The sequence below is a fragment of the Chlorocebus sabaeus genome, chromosome 22 (assembly GCF_047675955.1).
Source record: "Chlorocebus sabaeus isolate Y175 chromosome 22, mChlSab1.0.hap1, whole genome shotgun sequence".
Lineage (NCBI taxonomy): Eukaryota > Metazoa > Chordata > Mammalia > Primates > Cercopithecidae > Chlorocebus > Chlorocebus sabaeus.
In genome coordinates, this window is record NC_132925.1 from 68,552,380 (window position 1) to 68,572,873 (window position 20,494).

Genomic DNA, 20,494 nt, shown 5'->3' on the forward strand with positions numbered 1-20,494 from the left:
CCTCCCAAAGTACTAGAATTACAGGCGTGGGCCACTGTGCCCAGCTAGAAGTATTCTTTAAATAGATGGGTGCCGTAGCATTTACTCCTACTGCGCCCACCTCCCGGGTTCACGCCATTCTCCTGCCTCAGCCTCCCGAGTAGCTGGTACTACAGGTGCCTGCCATGACGCCCGGGTAAGTTTTTTTGTATTTTTAGTAGAGGCGGGGTTTCACCGTGTTAGCCAGGATGGTCTCGATCTCCTGACCTTGTGATCCACTTGCCTCAGCCTCCCAAAGTGCTGGGATTACAGGCGTAAGCCACCACATCCGGCAACTGTATCTGATTTTTAGAATTATTTTCCACCTCCTTCATCTGGCTGATGGCAATTTAGAAGCTGAAATAATTTAAAAATCATTAAAATTATTTTAAAATCTGGGTTCGGGGATTCCTGGAATTGTTTTGTGTTATCTTCCTTTAAGTGTGGTGTGCATCATCATGTGCCATTAAATGAAAAAACAAAAATCCACTCTGAGTAGCTGTGAGTCCGGGAAGGGCCTGCGTGGGTAGTGGTGCCGCGGCAGAGGTGAAGTTTCTGTCTGTCTCCGTTCATTTCCCTTCCCAGATTTTTGTCTTCCTTCTGCGCAGATGAACCATGAGACTACATATTGGGTAATAAAAGAAGTGATGATACAGGATGGTGATAGGGAGACCCTGGAATTTGATTCCAGCCTGGCTCAGTGGGCACAGGAAGCTCTCTCTTAATATCTCATTGATAGAGATATTAAATAATCCTGGTGGATAGGTGGACACCTGTGGAACATCACTTGTTAGACGTCCCCAGGTTGACAGCACACCAGCGATAACCGCCCGTTGGGTATGGTGTGCCTGCTCGCATCTTCCCAGCCCGCTGATGAGAATGTCACAAGGGACAGAATCGGGGGACTAACAGAAGTCTGTAAGATTACATCTCTCATTTCCCCTTTATCTACCTGACTTGTCACTCGGTCGGAGGGGCTGGCATGATGTGTCTCCAAGAAAACCATGTTGGTTGTTACCTGGTAACTTGTTCTCAAAGTGATGGTAAAAAGATTGTTCCCCCTCAGTATCTCTCCTGGTGTGGAAGAGAAGAAGATCGGTTTTAATTACTTGGTTCATCAGTTTTTGAAGCTTCTTCATTATATCCCACTACCCCCCAACTTTCCCAGTCTTTTGGGGCTTTTCCTGCCACTTGGAATCTCAGAAACACATTTGTCAGTTCTGAAGCATTTTCGAATACTTTGTTTTAGTCTTTGTGATGTAACTGTATCTGATTGTTGTTGTTGTTGTTGTTGTTGTTGTTGAGATGGAGTCTCTGTCTGTTGCCCAGGCTGGAGTGCAGTGGCACGATCTCAGCTCACTGCAAGCTCTGCCTCCCAGGTTCATGCCATTCTCCTGCCTCAGCTTCCCGAGTAGCTGAGACTACAGGCACCCGCCGTCACGCCCGGGTAAGTTTTTTTGTATTTTTAGTAAAAAAGGGGTTTCACCATGTTAGCCAGGATGGTCTCGATCTCCTGACCTCATGATCCACTCGCCTCAGCCTCCCAAAGTGCTGGGATTACAGATGTATGCCACCACACCCAGCAACTGTATCTGATTTTTAGAATTATTTTCCACCTCCTTCATCTGGTTGATGGCAATTTAGAAGCTGAAATAATTTTGAAATCATTAAAACACAGACCTTTTTTTTTAAATTTTGTATTTATTTATTTACTTATTTTTTTGAGATGGAGTCTCACTGTGTCACCCAGGCTGGAGTGCAGCACTGTGATCTCAGCTCACTGCAACCTCCATCTCCCAAGTTCAAGCGATTCTTCTGCCTCAGCCTCCCGAATAGCTGGGATTACAGATGCCCACTACCATGAGTGGCTAATTTTTGTATTTATAGTAGAGACAGCGTTTCACCTTGTTGGCCAGGCTGGCTTCGAACTCCTGACCTCAGGTGATCTGCCTGCCTTGGCCTCCCGAAGTGCTGGGATTACAGGCATGAGCCACCGCGCCCGGCCCAACAAAGATATTTTTAAGCAATCTGTTAGCCCTGTCTACCAGAAGTGATAATATTTGCCTGGTTCAACCTCTTTTATCTTATATAATTTTACATAATTACATCTCCCACACTTCCCTATTGTGTCTTTTGCAAACTGTGTCTCTGTTCTTGCATTTTTAGCTCCATGACCTTGTCCTTCCTTACACAATCACTTTTGGTTTTGGTCCTCACATCAGTAAAGTGATTTCCACCTGTTTGCCATTTCTACTTGCAGATGCAGTTCTGTGCTCAGTCACCTTGCAGGCCTTGAGTACACGACTCTTGTCTTTCCATGACCTCTCTTGGATGCTTCAAGAACATATAGCCATCGAGTCCTTTCTTTTAGATTTCTTTCCATCTGGATCTACTGTGTACTTCTTTAAATTTTTCTAATATTGAACCTCTTTGTAAGAAAAAAGGGCCACTCAAAAGTAGAGAGAGACCTGGACCACTTCCATTGCTTCGAAGCTTATAATATAATACTAATCTTTAATGCAAAGGCAAAGCAGATTTATAAAATTTATGGTATCTTCTCAATGTTTAACTCAAATTTCAGTTAATGTTTACACACACACACACACACACACACACACACTCCCATAAAATGCAGCGTGATAATGATAATGTGACTCACAGGATTTATTCAGAACATTACTTCTGATGTATTGAGGTGATGTGGCCCAGTAATGGATCTGCAGGTTCAAGTTCTTTGATGAAGGATTAAATTCAATCCTGTCACTGTGTATCTGTGACGGGAGGTTAAATCTGATTTGGAAAGAGCATTGAAAGTCCAAAACTGCAGCCATAAAAAGAATGAAATCATGTTTCTTACTGCAACATGGATGGAGCTGGTGGCCATTATCATAAGTGAAATAACTCAGAAACAGAAAATCAAGTACCACGTGTTCTCACTCACAAGTGGGAGCTAAACGTTGGGTACACACGAACATAAAGGTGGAAGTAATAGACACTGGAGACCCCAAAAAGGGGGAGGGAGAGGGTGAAAAATTACTTAGTGGATACAGTGTTCCCTATTTGGGCAGGGGGTTCACTTGACCCGCAACCTTCAACATTATGCAGTAAATCCATGCAACAAACCTGTACCTATACCCCTTGAATCTAAGATAAAATAAAAATATAAAAATAAAAATAAACAAAAGTTGGGGGCCAGGCGCAGTGGCTCACGCCTGTAATCCCAGCACTTTGGGAGGCCGAGGTGGGCAGATGACTTGAGGTCAGGAGTTCAAGACCAGCCTGGGCAACATGGTGAAACCCTGTCTCTACTAAAAATACAAAAATTAGTCATGCACGGTGGTGTGCACCTGTAGTCAGCTACTCAGGAGGCTGAGGCAGGAGAATCGCTTGAACCTGGGGGGCAGAGGTTGCAGTGAGCCGAGATCATGCCACTGCACTCCAGCCTGGGTGAGAGAGTGAGACTGTGTCTCAAAAAAATAAACAAATAAGTAAAAAATAAAAGTCCAAAATTATGGCCCTTTGTGGATGTGAGTCCTGGGCTAGGTGGCTGTCTCACCTTGCCTCAAGGCTGTCACATTTCCAGGCACCTATGCACTTTCTTTCTCTTTTCCTGGCTTGCTTGCTGTTTTAACTCTTCATCCATCTTTGCAGCCCTAGAAATTCTTCCTTCCTGATAAAACTTGAACCCACTATCTGATGGGTTTCAGGACCAGGCACCATTCCCGCACTCTGTGCCTGGTTGGTCAAGACGATACCAAGTCATTAGACCTGGATGGCCTCTTGCACTTTGGAGATTTGCTCTCAACTTTTGGCACCCTTGTTTCCTGAGGTGTGAAATGAGCTCCTACCTTTTGATACCTGAAATGTGACCTTCACTTTTTGCCCCCTCCTCCATGATTCCCAGTGAGGTTTGTCTTCGGGTGTTTGTCCCTTGGTTCTCAGTTTCCTTCATACTCTTATCAGTTCTTTTGGAGTCAGTCCAGCGCTTCGTGTGCCCGTGCCTATTGCTGTAAATCATCACCGCACCGTGAACAAGTGCATGTTACTGGGGCAAGAGCTAGCCTGGGAAACCTAAGTCTGCACGTTTTCCACCGTGTTGCATGTTTTCTGTTCTCTGCCTCTGTGTGTGTGCAAGACAGAGAGAAAAGCTGTTTGTCAAGTCAGCTAGTTGCCTAGGTATCTTTGTCTCACATCTGGCTGTTTCCTCCTAGAGGAGAACCATCCAGTTGGCTTTCCAGGCCTGGAAGTGAGCTAATGGATGAGTGAATACTAGCAGTGGGTGTTCCTCATCTCTTCAAGGATTTACCTCGGAGTTCACTACCAAGGGATTTCTGAACTAGGAGCCATTCTTTACATCAGTTCTTGAGTCTTCTTTGATATCAGGGGAAAAATGATCCCTTCTCTTTTCTTTCTTATATCCTGTGCTTTGTCTCCTGGGTGATTTCTCTTCAGGTCAGTTGTGGGAGGTGCCTAGAACAATGCTAAGACAGAGCTTAGTAAGTTTGGCAGATATAGTTGCTTTTGGCCAAGGTTGCTGTTAGACCAAAGAGAAACGGTCCAGAAATTTATTGAGAGAGAAAATAAGGTAACATGTGTTGTATTTCCTCCCCCAGTCACCTATAGATTCCTGGAATTAGAGCTAGCACTTCACGGAACAGAGCTGGGCTTGCTCTGAAGCTTACAGCTGGAACCTCTGAGTGTGTATATGTGCAGACTCTAGAATCAGATGAGCCAGACTGCATCCCAGCTCAGCAACTTTCTCACTATGTGATCTTGCGCGAGCTGCCTGACCTCTCTATCTCTTTTCTCAACTGTATAATAGGGGAAATTGTACCCATTTTTAAAAAGTTGCTGTGAGAATTAGATCCAATATTGAATATAAAAGCAATAGAGTAGAGCCTAGTGTATAATGAACACTCAGTAAATGTTACAGTTATTTTTCATATTGATAGGAGTACCCAATACAAGACTGTTATCAATTGCATAATTCTTTACCTCCACCTGAACTATAGGGTGATAACTGTTGGATGGAGAGTTTTGTGTTTGGAAACTCAGAGTAGAAGACAGATGACAAGGACGCTAGGAACCTCCCTGCCCCTCAAATATAGTGCTCAGCAAACCAGCCAGGGAGGATAGGATAGGTGTTAAAGCAATTAGGAAATCTAATCAGATCCCTCCAAGTGGCAATGTTTTCAGAAGTCTAAGGACTTAAGAATTGAACTAATGTATCTTTTTTTTTTTTTTTTGAGACAGTCTCGCTCTGTTGCCCGGGCTGGAGTGCAGTGGCCGGATCTCAGCTCACTGCAAGCTCTGCCTCCCGGGTTCACGGCATTCTCCTGCCTCAGCCTCCCGAGTAGCTGGGACTACAGGCGCCTGCCACCTCGCCCGGCTAGATTTTTGTATTTTTTAGTAGAGACGGGGTTTCACCGTGTTAGCCAGGATGGTCTCGATCTCCTAACATCGTGATCCGCCCGTCTCGGCCTCCCAAAGTGCTGGGATTACAGGCTTGAGCCACCGCGCCCGGCCAAACTAATTTATCTAAAAGTGCATTCATGGCTCTCCATTCCTGATATCAAGATTTTATGAGTCTTACATTTCTCATCCTCATTTGACTGCGTTGTGGAATTATGGATTTTATATTTGTTGGCAGTTTGCCATAAATAATCCTTGGGTCTTGTGAATTGATGTGTTTTGAAAAACATCACTTTTGTTTAGCTTTCCGGTCTGGGTACAATAATCTCTTCTCTCTAGAAGTCATTCCAGGGCAAGTCTTCAGGATGTTTGGTTTCCATGATAAGGTGATAAACATGAATGACTTGATCTTGGCGCCACCAAACCACAATGCGCTTTAAATTCTCCATTGGGTACAATGCTTACTTGCTTCTTACCCTAAAACTCTGGACTTACAAGTCATAGTTGTATGTAAGTATTGAATTCACTGAATGAGATTTTTCTCTAGACAGATACCTTTCTGAATCTGGGTTTCCTGGCTGGGTGCAGTGGCTCACGCCTGTAATTACAACAATTTGGAAGGCCTAGTCAGGAGAATTGCTTGAAGCCAAGAGTTCAAGACTAGCTTGGGCAGCAAAGTGAGACCTCGTTTCTAATTAAAAAAAAAAAAAAAAATTAGCTAGGAGTCGTGGCATGTGCCTGTAGTCTCAGCTATTCAGGAGGCTGAAGCAGGAGGATCATTTGAGCCTGGAAACTCAAGGCTATAGTGAGCCGTGAATCACTCCATTGCCCTGCGGCCTGGGTGACAGAGTGAGACCTATTTCAGAAGAAAAAAAAGAAAAAAAGAATATGGTTTTTCTGTGAGTATAGTCAACCTGATCATTATTAATATTAAGTAATTTTGCAGTAGAGCTTTGAAGTGAGTGAATCTCCACTAAGGAGTAGCTTAGGTATGGCTGGAGCTTGAGTAGGTGGAGCAGCTTTATGTAGAAACATAGGTAGTGAAGCATAGGCATCTTCCTCAAGGGGCAGGAACAGAGTTCACTCCTGCACACCTCACACATCACAAAGGATCCGGCTTGTTGTAGGACATGATATACATAGTTGTTGAGCACTGACTGAGAAGGAAAGTCAAGCATTTTAATTCAGGCCCCAGCTTGAGTAGACAGCAAAATTCAAGATAAGCAATAACAGAACAATAAAAGCCCAATTCCCCCACATCCGATTTTTATATTCTCCCAGCAGCCACTGGTATTCCTGGCTTTCATGGTTTTGCACAAGCTCGGTTTTGTTGTTTTACTTTTAGTTTTTAAACATGTTTAGGTTTCAATTGCTCTCAGTTGGTATTCTACAGGACGGGAAGTCTGATTCTGTCCATGGCTGTGTCCCCTTTGTGCTGTGTACACAGCACAAAGGGCCATGTTTTCTTTGCCTGCACACTGTGACCTAGCCCAGGGTGAGCATAGAGGTGTTCTGAAGGGCAGGGTTTGGAAAACACTGACCTTGGTTTTGCTGAGCTACTCCTGATTTGAAATGAATCGCTTTCGGGGTTTCCTGAACTCTTCTAGCCACTGTATGAGAAGCCCTATCTCAGGTGCTTTGGGCATGTTTTACTTTGCTTTCAAAGGGCTAGCCATTTTGCCAATGGAGTCCCAAGGCCACCAGGAGACTCAGTCCCACCGCTTCTTAGTGGAGCACCTTTGCAACGGCTCAAGATCTACCAGGTCAGAGCATGTAAGTGAGGACCTCACAGAGAGAACACTTGAAAGGTTTATTTCTAAAACTAGTCACAATACTAGAGTAACCACCCAAGTGTCATTTTTAAAAAGCATAAGTCAAGCCTCAAATTAGCAGAGCCCCAGTGGAAATCTCTCCTCCAAATCCATTACGCAGGAGATGAGCTGGGTAAATACGGAGGACTCTCCCATTTAGACGCTGACCCTCACTCAGCGAGGGGAATGATTTGTTTCCCATGTTGGTTCTGTGCCCACCTTTTTGCGAACCTTTTAATTTAAAAGAGACAGTGATTAATGATGCTTTTGATCTGCTGACTTTTTTTTTTCTTTTAAAGGGCAGCCTCTTTCTTTTCTACATAAATTTGATGTTGGAAGTAAACCATGAGTATAAAAATTCTATTGCTTATTTATTTCTGGAAGTATTAGAAATCTACTTAGCCCTGCTCCCCTACCCCAAAGAGGTCCTAGCTTTGATAGTCATGGTGCAGGCTGGGATCATATCTTTTTTTGTATTCTTAGCATTGAGTGTCTGTTATGTAGTAGGGACTTGACAATTTATTTATTTATTTATTTATTTATTTATTTATTTATTTATTTTGAGACAGAGTCTTGCCCTGTTGCCAGGCTGGAGTGCAGTGGCGTGATCCTGACTCACTGCAACCTCCACCTCGCAGATTCAAGCAATTCTGCCTCAGCCTCCCCTGTAGCTGGGATTACAGGTGTGTGCCACCACGCCCAGCTAATTTTTGTATTTTCAGTGGAGACAGGGTTTCACCATGTTGGCCAGGCTGGTCTTGAACTTCTGACCTCGTGATCCCGCCGCCTCGGCCTCCCAAAGTGCTGGGATTACAGACGGGAACCACCGCACTCGGCAGGGACTTGACAAATATTTGTTCAGCGAACAAATGGATGATGAATTAATACATGATATTTAATAATCAGGACTTGTATGGAGGACACTTCCAAAAGTATATTTCTAAGTAACTTGTATACTTTCTTATTAGAAAATGTTGACTATTCTGTAGACTAGGAAGTTGGGTTTTGTTTTGAATCTGCAGTGATTCAAATAAAGTAATTCACATTGAAAGATCTTTCTGCCTCAGTCCGCTTGAGAGTAACATCAGTGTGTCGTTCTAGCCAGGAGATCAGGCCACCAAGAGAGACAGTCATTTTGAAATGTGTGAATATTTTCACAGTTGTTCAAGATTATTTCTCAGTAACACAACTTTAGTCTACAGAGCTTGCTAACCTGTCTCAGTATTCTGTGTTCTTTTATTGTGGGTAGGTAGATGTTGATAAATCAAAAGAAAAAAAAATTGTTAATTACAGCATTATATCAGATCTTAGCAAATATAGATTCTATTATAATAATTTGGTCTAACTCTCGGAAGTAAGTCTGTTTTTCTCTGTGTTACACCAGTATGCTCCATTTTATGTTTGCTTATTTAAATATATGAAAATAATACAAGAATTGACTTTAGTTCCAGATTGCAGAACTGGAAACTAAAGTTAAAAAAAAAATCTAATTTTTTTTATTAATGTGTTCGATATTGTGTTGAAAACTTAGTGATAATTTACTAGAAGTGGCATTATTTATATCAATTTATTAAATAGAGAATACAGCCCAAATCTTAATGTGCTGGAAGATAATTACTTAGAATATCCGGCAGCTTTGCGAGAGGCCTGTATTACTTTAAAAGGTATAAATGATAGGTTGTGTAATACCCTACATTCTTATCTTGAACTATATTATCGGGGGCTCTTTCTGTTTTACCTTAATGTGCCCAGGGGACTCCTGCTTAGCTTAATAGGACACCCAAAAGGAGGAAATGCAGAGTTAATGGTTTAACAAATTCTAAACTTTATTAGCAATTTGCATTTAGGAGAAGGGCAGATGGTGTGTGGTCGAAAGCTCATGGGGCTGCGAGTTGGTAGACTTTTTTCAAAATCCAGGTTTTACCCCTAACTTTCAGTCTTGGAGACCTCTGTTCTTTAATAACTAGAACTGTACGCCGGGCGCGGCGGCTCATGCCTGTAATCCCAGTACTTTGGGAGGCTGAGGCAGGCGGAGCACAAGGTCAGGAGTTCGAGCACAAGGTCAGCGCCCAGCATGGTGAAACCCTGTCTGTACTAAAAATACAAAAATTAGCCAGGCATGGTGATGCACGCCTGTAGTCTTAGCTACTAGGAAGGCTGAGGCAGTAGAATTGCTTGGACCCGGGAGATGGAGGTTGCAGTGAGCCGAGATCACCCCATTGCACTCCAGCCTGGGCGACAGAGGGGAAAAAAAAAAAAAAAAAAAAAACCGTCTCAGGGAAGAAAAAAAAAATTTAGAAGAAACCACTCTAAATATGATACAGAAATAATTAAATTACTTATCATTGCATGCCATATTTAGGAACATGAGGAACATGTGAATGTTTAACAGACTTCATCCTAAAGTGTAAAACACTACCATGTGAAATAGTTGGCAAAAATGAATCATTCCTTAAACTCTTTGACAAAACATGGCCAAAAGGGTAAAAGTATCATGTGCCTATTTCATCTCTGCATTTCTCCCGACGCCCAGCCTTCCCTACATATTAGAAAGTGTTGACTAGGTGCAGTGGGTCACACCTGTAATCCCAGCACTTTGGGAGACTGAGGTAGGTGGATCACAAGGTCAGGAGATCAAGACCATCCTGGCTAACACAGTGAAACCCTGTCTGTACTAAAAATACGAAAAAATTAGCGGGCATGGTGGCGGGCGCCTGTAGTCCCAAGCTATTTGGGAGGCTGAAGCAGGAGAATGGTGTGAACCCCAGAGGCGGAGCTTGCAGTGAGCCGCACTCCAGCCTGGGTGACAGAGCGAGACTGTCTCAAAAAGAAAAGAAAAGAAAGTGTCCCTGGTTAGTTCCCTGCTGCCCTTCCTCACCTCTTCCTTCATGTCCCTGCCTAATTGGGTACCACGCTGATCCTCCAGCAGCACCCCCACCCTCTGCCCACCAAAGGGGCTTACCTGTGGAGCTTAATCTGGGCTCCCTTGTCTTAAGGGACTTTATACGTAACTAGCAGGTGGCATCCATATCTCTAAGCATTCCCCCAGTGCCTGTGAGTATGCTGTTCTAGGTGATAGGCACCTCCTCTTAATATGGATAGTTAATTGATGTGTAGGCACTTTTGTTTCATCACAACCCTGTTTCAGTTACAGTTGTTCATCCTTCTTTTTCTTCTTATCATTGCTAATCACAAACCATCTAGTCCGTCTATGAAAAAGCAGTTGATTGGGGTCGGCTCCTTTTACCAGACGCCCATAGGGTTTAGTTTTCTTCCAACACAGGAATCATAGACTTAGGAAGTGAGTCATTTGGGACATTGGTACTCGTTTTTCACCATCCTTGGTGGCTAATAAGAAAAATAATAGGAATGATAGGAGGTAATATTTACTGAGCACTTTGTATGTGCCAGTTCAGCAAACCATTCTGAATCCTTTACATATGTCTTCTCTTTTCGTCCTGATGATAACCTTACAAAGATATACTGCAGCTGACACCATTTTCTAGGTCATAAAACTAAGACACTGAGAGGTGAAGTGAGCTCGGCAAGGTCACACCGTAGCTTGTCTGTGCTTTAAGCTTGGGCTCTTCTGCGTTCTGTTAGAACGCTTTGGTTGCCATGCCCACTCATGCCCATGGGGCAGCCCATCTCATTCTTTATTTCTTTTCTTTTTTTTTTTTTTTCCTAAGAGTCTCTCTCTCACCCAGGCTGGAGTGCAGTGGCGCCATCTCGGCTCACTACACCTCTGCCTCCCAGGTTCAAGCAATTCTCCTGCCTCCACCTCCCGAGTCGCTGGGACTACAGGCGCATGCCACCGTGCCTGGCTCATTTTTTGTATCTTTAGTAGAGACGGGATTTCACTGTATTAGCCAGGCTGGTCTTGATCTCCTGACCTCGTGACCCGGCCGTCTCAGCCTCCCAAAGTGCTGGGATTACAGGCGTGAGCCACCGCGCCTGGCCTCAGCCCATCCCATTCTTAGGGCTACTGTCAAAGGTTTCTCTGTGGTCAACACTGACTTTGTTAATATCATCAGTCATAGTCCTAAACACAGAATTGCCTCAGTTCAAACAGATAGGTTCCCACACTTAAGGCCTTAAGCAAAGCTCCCCCTTCTTATTCCCCTCCTACGTCCTTCCAACTGCTGCTCCCTGTTTATTTGACCTCTGAAGTCTCTCCTGCTTTCTGCCCTTCCTGTCCGTGCCTTCCTGCCTGTAGAATGAAGACTTGGCTCCTTAGCATTGCCTCCAAAGCTCTTTATCAGCTGGCCCCAGTCTCTGTGTCTTCTAGAAGTTCCTCCAGTCTAGCTTTCCGCAAAATATCTAGGTGTCACCTAAGGGACCAGCCGTCTGCTGGGAGTTAAGGATTGACACAGGAGTGCTCAAGGAGCACACAGGAGTGCTCAAGGAGCAGACCCTTTACTCTGCCCTTTGTTTGCCCTACCCTTGAACTTCTGTAGCTCCTGTTACTGCTTCCTTCAGTGTTGGATGCCAATCGTCCCTCTTTTTTTTCCCCCTCTCCTACCTATTAACATCCTACTCATCCTTCAAGGCTTGGCTCAAATATGACTTCTGTGAAGCCTTTTCAATTGAACTCAGCCTATGTGACTCACTCTTTTGTCTGGGCTCCCACAAGTGTATGTTTGTATTTCATTATAACCTTTGTTCAAGTCTGCTCTGTATTTTAGTGGGTTCTTTTCAGATTCGAAAGCCACAAATTCTTGCCTGAAGGTAAGAACCTATTTAATTTATTTTTGTGTGCCCAGAGCATACTATGTAGATATTCGTAGGCACTCTGTGGATGTTATTAAGCGCAGTAAAAACAAATTACCATTTTGTTGAGGGCCTACTGTGCATCAGGACTGCGAGGTATTTTGTGTTCACCGTCATGTTTGCTCCTGCCAAGTGGCTTATGAGTGAGTTCTAGCTATGATTGTTACCCCATTTTACAGATGAGAAAACTGAGGTCGAGAAAGATTATGTGACTTGTTTGGGTCACATAGCTGGTAAATGGAAGTGCAGACATTTGCACACAGGTCTACATGTTTCTAAAAGTCCGTGTTGTTTTCACCACAACGCCTGAGAAATACATTATAATGATTTGCCGTGGCCCCTGGAAATCCAGATTAAGAATCCTCAGTCCTGGCCGGGCGCGGTGGCTCAAGCCTGTAATCCCAGCACTTTGGGAGGCCGAGACGGGCGGATCACGAGGTCAGGAGATCAAGACCATCCTGGCTAACCCGGTGAAACCCCGTCTCTACTAAAAAATACAAAAATCTAGCCGGGCGAGGTGGCGGGCGCCTGTAGTCCCAGCTACTCGGGAGGCTGAGGCAGGAGAATGGCGTGAACCCGGGAGGCGGAGCTTGCAGTGAGCTGAGATCCGGCCACTGCACTCCAGCCTGGGCGACAGAGCGAAACTCCGCCTCAAAAAAAAAAAAAAAAAAAAAAAAAAAAAGAATCCTCAGTCCTTCAAGAAATACTCCCATGGCTCCATTTCTTTTTCTTTCTACATCCTGGAAATTTCCTCCTTTCAGTCACCTCCTCTTTTTACCCATTCTGCTTTTTTTTTTTTTTGAGATAGAGTTTCATTCTTGTTGCCCAGACTGGAATGCAATGGCGTGATCTTAGCTTACTGCAACCTCCGCCTCCTGAGTTCAAGGGATTCTCCCACTTCAGCCTGCCAAGTAGCTGGGATTACAGGTGCCTACCACTACCCTTGACTTTTTTTTTTTTTTTTTCCCTTTGTATTTTTAGTAGAGATGGGGTTTCACCATGTTGGCCAGGCAGGTCTTCTGACCTTAGGTGATCTGCCCGCCTCGGCCTCCCAAAGTGTTGGGATTACAGGCATGAACCACCATGCCTGGTCCCATTCTGCATTTTTAAAATATTGCCAAAACTGCTGCAAAGAACTGGTAAGAAAATTCCTGACTTGCAGGTTCAGCCACTGGTCTTTCTTTAAGTGACCATTGGCCAAATTTTTATAATTTAGGAGTGCCTATAACAAAGAAGCACTGTATCACATATTGTGAATTATATTCATCAAGAGTTCAATAAACTCAGCTTCCTCCCATGAATCAGCTTCAGGCAAGGGCCTGCCCATCATACTGCTAGGGTTCTTTGGTCACAACTAACAGAGATTACCTTTGGCCAATTTAAAGGTAATCCTTAAAAGAAGATACTGGATGAATAGCCGGTAGCTCAGAATGAACAGAAGGTGGGTAAAAGATAAGAAGCAGGACAATCCCAGTGTATAGGAAGTGCCAGTATCTTCGCCAGCTCATCACAGCCACTGCTAAAATCAGTACTCCTCAAACATGTTTCTGTCCTCACATCAGTCTACTCAGATGAATCAGACAGGCCTAGTCTAAGTCCCATACCTACCCCATGGCAATGACAGGGCAGAGGATCTTGACTAAGAGTCCCAGCGTGCATGCAACAGTGGGGGAAAGTAATTCCTTAAATGAAAACTGAAGTGAGAATGGATTCTGGATGCCCCGCCCCCACCACCAAATTCAACAAACCCCTGCTGTCCCTGAACTCTACAGGAATAGAGGAGTCGATTGGAGAGAGGCACATGTTTTCTCTCTGGAGTCCCATCTTTTGTGGCGTTCAGCCTCCTTTCTGAGTAGGCTCTTGACTCTGTCTTTGACGTTGTGAGGAAACCTTCCAGTTTTGCATCACAGGAAGTTTGATGAGCCTGCCTTTACTTTGGATGTCTTCATCTGGTATTTATGTCATTGGGAAAGATATAATAACATACCAAGATCTGTAGCTTAGCTCGCTGCTGAAGACCTTCCTCCAGCTAGTCCTCATAAAACCCAAGCTCTAAAAACTCATCATCAAATAATAAAAGAGAAATAGAGTAAATGCACAATTCATGAAATTAATATAGAGCAGGAAGACAATCTATTTTCCCCCAATAATCTTTACTTTTATATCCTGCTTTATAGGGGTGCTGTTTAATTTCATGTTCATTTACTTTAATTACTTCTTTCTTGTAGTTTGTGGGGAAGTTTGCCATTTTCCAGCATCTAAAAGATGGCTTACTTGAGTTTCGTTTCAGACCCTTTTAGAATTAATATATAACAACATAATATGTGTATTTGTCATTTTTCATCTCCAAGGATTACTCATCATAATAGAATCAGTTTTTCCACAGAGATTTTATCAGACTTACAAGTCAGATTGGTTGAATGCTTTTCTTTTGCTAATAAACAGAGAACCTTTACCCTGGAAGCATCTCCCCACTGAATTCCAATAATTTAGTGTTTCCTTGCCTTAAGAGCTCAACCAGTAACCTAGGCATCAAAACAAATTTATTAGCCTAAAAGAAGATTGTTAAGATGGGAGAACTTAAGAGTGTGAAAGCGAGGAAACATAATAAAATCAAAATATAAATGTTGAATACATATATGTTAGATATTTTTAAAAATTTTCATTTTAGAGGGTTAGGCTTAACTCACCCCCACCCCAAGCAAAACATTTTGCGGTACAGATTTTTCTGTCTCTATAGTTGCATTTACTTCTGTGTTACACATGGGGACAGTGTGAGGCTAGTGGGCTGTTATATTCTGACCTAAACAATTCTTGTGTTTCTAATTTAGAAGATAATTGCAGTCAAGGTAGGAAAAGACAATGTTGGATGGTGGCTAGTCTGATTGCTGCCTCTGTCTTGAGTTGCCTTACGATCTGTAGGTCCAAGGTTAATTGTGGGAAGATTTTGGCCATGAAACTACGACAAGCCCTTACAGGAATGGGAAAAGGGTGTAGTTTCTTTCAAGTGCATTTATTAGGGTAGGTGTGATCACCGATTCACTGCTTGGCGATAAGTGGGCCCATTGGTTCTTGTTGTGAGATGGTTCTAAATCCTCCTTTTAAAAAGCTCCGTTCAAGTTGCTGTGAGCTTCTCATGCTGCTTGCTCCCAAGTATTTCAGATGTTGCAATGCTGGGCATTTTGTCAAGCTCAGAACTGTGAAATGCTTTCTCCATATAAGATATGGAGATTTGACCCTATAGTAGAGATACGAATGTGGATTTGCTTTTACCCTGTAGATAAGATCAGCTACAGTGAAAGACACAGGTAAATAGAATGGTTAAGCAGAAACTGTTGGAATCCAGCGTACCTGAGAAAAGAGTGAAATTTTTCAGGGCTAACAGTAAAGCCCTCTTCAGTGTGTAGCTGGAATTCACCTTCTCTAGTATTTTTGCACAAGACTGAGAATAAAAATGGTTATGATTGATGAAGCATTCAGTGTATATCTAACTGTAAGTCGGACTAGAGGGACTTTTAAAACACCCAAATGAAAGATTGCATTATCATGAACATTAATATGTAACAGTTAAGTGTGTCGTAGCTTATCATAAGTCCTGGCATTCACAGAGCTCTTTGAGGCCAACCAACCAATAAGGAAAAACTTTTTAGCAAATGCCGGTCCGCAATACCTCCGTGAGTGAGGCCAGCCCAGTAGTCATGACTCCTAATAGGTTATTTATTTTTGTGTGCCCATCCTATCTATACATTCTAGTCACATTTTGTGGGGGGCTTGAAGATGTACTCAGTATTCTTAATGGGAAGAGAAAAGCAGGGTTGAAACCAAGGGGAAAATTTTACTTCTGGTGAGACTAGGAAGTTAGGGAGGAGGAAAATACCAAGAGTAACTTATTAAGGCATGGAGGTTGAATTAGTTAAATGTTTAGTAATTTTAAAATTTCTTATAGATTTGTTAAAATTTATGTGGTTGACAAATTATTAACTGTTCACCCCTAGAAAACCAGTTGGAAGGTAGAAACTTCTGTTTTTTATCTTTTGCAAAGTAATGTCTTTTCCTCCAAATTTGTAAGGAGTACATGTTCATAGCAGAAAATTTGAACTATAAGGCAAAATATTTTTAAAATCATAAATACTTCTGTTCTTAATACCCGGAGAAACTTAGTAAGTAGAATGGCTATCCTTACATGTATAACATTTTTTTATATGTTAGCGCTACGTATATTTAATTAATTACATTTTTAACGAGTACATACTTTTTTCATTTGACATATTTATTATGTGGTCATATGTCCATTGAAGTTTTCTTTGTCTTTATATCTACCATAACACCAAGCCCAGTACCATTTTAGAGGGATGAGCTTATTAATATTTTTTAAAAATTACAATAGGTGCATCATATCAGAGTTAAATCTTTGAGTTATTTGTGGAAGGGAGAGAGAAGAGAAAAGGAGTAAGTATTTACTGAGAACCTAGCACATGCTGAGTACTGGGTTACATGCTTCATAGTAATATTGTACTTTATTATCATTAAATACTGATGATAATGATGGTGATGATGGTAGCTAAGTATCATTGTGCATTTACTAACAGATGAGAACTTGGACATGTATCATTTCATTTAATTCTCACCACAACTCACTAAAGTTAAACACATCCATTATTTCCATATTAAAGATGGAAAACCTGAGGTTCAGAGAGGTCAAGCTAATTACTCAACATAGCAAAAATTATGAAGCCAAGTTGCCTGATGGTTCTTTGTCTACCCTAAGATGCGTGCCCAGCTGTCCACACCAGTGCATTTGCTGCATCTATCCAACACACCAACCTGCCTCTTAATGTTTCTAAGTGACTTCTTTCTAACATGGGCCTCCTTTTAGCAACTTCCCTTGAAGGATTTTTTTTGACCTTTTAATTTTTTTTTTTGGTGTTAAAATTGGGGGATGGAAGCACTATAGGCAGCAGGCCATGCCCCACGTGGCCCAGTACATGGAAACAGATAGCTGTGAAGCAACACCCTTGCCTGCTCGTGATGTCAGCTGCATTGTGGATGCTGCTGTTACCTCTCTCAGGGAGCATCTGGGGCCACTGCACGACTAGCCTATGAATCCTTCCTTCGATTTCCATTGCAAACCGAGGCACAGCTCTAATGACGGTGTGTAACCTATGCCCTGAGCCCAGGTGTCTGCTGTTACATGTTAGAGTAAGAAAGGTGTATCACTTGGTTGGCATTGACCATGTTTTGCAGTTGAGGCCACGTGTGTAACCATTTCCCTACTCTGGGACCAGGTTTTCTGTAACAGCTGTTGGCCTAGGACATTTTGTTTCACTTCCATCCGCTTCTGTTTCTTTATCTCAAACATTGGGAAAATCGTAGTACCTGTCAAGTAAGGGTGTCAGAAGACTGGGTGACATAAGTTAACCACTTCAGTAAAAGCCTTGCATGAAGTTGGCACTCAGGGGGTCTGAAGCGTTGTTGTTCTTCAGGGATACTCTAATGACTAAGAATTGTTTTCTTCAGTGACAAGTTCTTAGGGAACCAATTTAGATACTGGGAGATTGGCTAATTACACTTTTTATTAGTCCCACTCCCTCAAGGAAGTGACTTTTCTTTAGTCCTTCTTGGAATTTGGGATATATCAATTAGCATGTGTTCATAGAACACCTCACTGCTCAACAGTGGCTGAAAACATGAGGAAATTCATTATTTACTTGCCCAGAAGTCTGAAGATAGGCAGTGCCAGGATTGGTTTGGCACCTTAGTGTGGGGTTGGGGAAGCTCTTTGATTCCTTCAACTTTTCCCTCTTGGCCACAAGATGGCTGCTGAAGCACCAGGCATCACCTTCCTACATGGTTTCATTTAAAGGCACAAAGTAAGGAAAAGGACAGAGCAGTGAGAGAAAGAGATCTCTTAGTGTCCTCTTATCAAGAAGAAAAAAAGTCATTTTCCCCTTATATCTTTTCAGTCCTCTTCCCCTTATATCTTTTGGCCAGAAATAAATTAGATCATCATCCCTAACTGCAGAGAAAGCTGGGAAGGGGGAGCATCTCATTTTTTCAGTTTGGGGAGTAGGCGGTGGGAGAAGAGAGAGGGAAAAGAGAAAGAACAAATTGGGATTGGCTGTTGGGTTGCAATCCAGTAGTGTGTGCCATATGGGTAACACTTCCTACTTGACCAGTGGAGGTTAACCTAAAGTCTTCATTGAGCCTACAAAGGAGATAGATATAAATATTATTAGGTTCACAATTATTCAGAATGACAGTACATTTTTGGATTCTCAGATCATTGCTAAAGCTGAAATTTCTTGGTATCTAGACAGTGTGGGTAACTCCAACGCACTTTGTTGACTTTGTTCATCATGAGGCTTTATCCCATCTTAAGCTCTCTCTATATCACTCAGGAAATATTTTGTAGATGGCTCAGCTTCCTGCTCAGCGCCATAGTTCTGGATGTTTCCCACCCCACACATGGTGTTGTGTATGACCACCACCCCCGCTTCCAAATGGTCTTTGGTTCTGTATTTGCCCATTGCGAAAGAAACATCCTGACAGCTATGATGTATTTATAACGTTGTATGGCTGGTTTTACAGTCACTTTGTTACATCAATACTAATGTTTCTTGCTAAGCCGAAAAATCCATCACACCTTGAGCTACAGTGGAAAGCTTCACCTGAATTGTGTACATTTTGGGTTTTTCAGGGGAGGGACAGGATGGAGGCACGTGACTGCTTAAGAAACTTGTCACAGTGTTACTCTCGTCTCCAAATGGTATGAGTTATTTGAGTTGCTGAGGCAGAGCACTTTCTGTAGGATAGCTGATGTCTCTGAAGACACAGTTTACATTCAATGTGTCCCGAAGAGAGTAGCAAGTACATTTTTCTAACAGTGAAAAAAGAAATTATTTTGCAACTAGTTTCTTAAAGAGTGCACTTGGTTCTAATCTACAGGCATAAATCTTTCAAGTTACTCAATTATATAAATCTACAATTCTAATCAAAACCGTGTTTATAAAAAATAATTTTTATTTAAATTTGATGAAAAGATTCAAAGTAAGAACGGAATTTTTAAAAAGTCATTACCAAAAAACACTTTTTTTTTTTCTTTTTTTTTTTTTTTTTTTGAGACACAGTCTCGCTCTGTCACCCAAGCTGGAGTGCAGTGGCGCAATTTCGGCTCACTGTAAACTCTGCCTCCCGGGTTCAAGCGATTCTCCTGCCTCAGCCTCCTGAGTAGCTGGGATTACAGATGTGCGCCACCATGCCCAGCTAATTTTTATATTTTTAGTAGAAATGGGGTTTCACCATTCTGGCCAGGCTAATCTCGAACTCTTGACCTCAGGTGATCTGCCTGCCTCAGCCTCCCAAAGTGCTGGGATTACAGGCGTGAGCCACTGTGCCCAGTGCAAAAAAAAAAACACTTTCAATTTTAGAATTTATTAATTTCCATTGAGAAGAAAATACAATTTTTAATGAATATGAAGAATTTTGAACTGGAAACCAAGTATCCATCTGCTGAAGATCTGATTGTCATGAATATGGAAATTCTGTGACCCCTCTAAAACTGCACAGTCCAAGATGTGGCAGCCACTAGGCATGGGTGGCTACTTAAATTAATTAAGCTTACATAAAATTAAAAATTCAGTTCCTCAGTGACACTAGCCATATTTCAAGTGCTCAGGAGCCTCATGTGGCTATCGGCTACCCTATTGGATGTTGTAGGCATAGAACATTTCTGTTGTCACAGAAAGTTCTGTTGGGCAATGATGCTCTAGACGAGTGGTTCTCAGCCAGGAGTGACATTCCCCAGCAGGGGACATTTGGCAATGTCTGGAGACGTTTTTGGAGGTCACGAATGTGGTAGGGGCGTGGGCTACTAGCATCTAGGAATGCTGTTCAACATCCTGCAATTCACAGGGTAGCTTACGTAATGAATACTTAATTTTCTGGCTCAAAATGTTCCTAGTGCTGAGGTTGAAAAATCCCACTCTCTGGTGGGGTGGGCTTCTGTGGCCCCCAGCTCCTCAGTTCAAATTTTAAAGCAATTCTCATCATACAGATGTCAGACAACATGTGTTTTGGATATAATATTGGTGCTAGGTAGGGTTAAACCTGTGATTAGGTTCAGAAAAGACTTGTTCTGAGTCCCATGGCCCCCGGTTAGAGGCAAGGGAGGATCCACTGGGTTGCATGGGGAGTCTGGTTGACACTGATGCTACTGAGGCTGAAGAAATAAGGCAGTCATGGTGGTGTTTCCCTTTATTCCCTGTCTTCTCCCCTCCTCACCTACCCTCTCCCTTCCAACTGAGTGGAGCCTGCCATCTAAGTCATGATGTCTTGGGGTGGAGTGGATTGGCTTGTACTCCAGGCCAGCTTCATTATTCAGGGCATTTGTGTGAGCAACAGGGGCTGGTACTGACATTCCTGCTTGGCAGCAGTTGGATGCCAATATGGTGTCCAAGGATCAGGTGTCTCAGCCAGAGGGGTGG

At 42.7% G+C, this 20,494-nt stretch overlaps 1 protein-coding gene across 10 annotated transcripts in view; it reads left to right on the top strand.

Moving 5' to 3' along the window:
* FOXP1 (forkhead box P1) overlaps positions 1-20,494 on the top strand; it is a 628,854-nt gene that overhangs the window by 311,437 nt on the left and 296,923 nt on the right. Inside the window, exon 1 of one of the 10 annotated variants that reach the window (XM_073009930.1) lies at positions 1,445-1,465. The exons of the other annotated variants lie outside the window; for them this stretch is intronic. The gene's annotated coding sequence lies outside the window, so the exon portion shown is untranslated. Of the gene's footprint in view, positions 1-1,444; positions 1,466-20,494 lie in introns of those variants that run through there. 10 annotated transcript variants of the gene reach the window in all.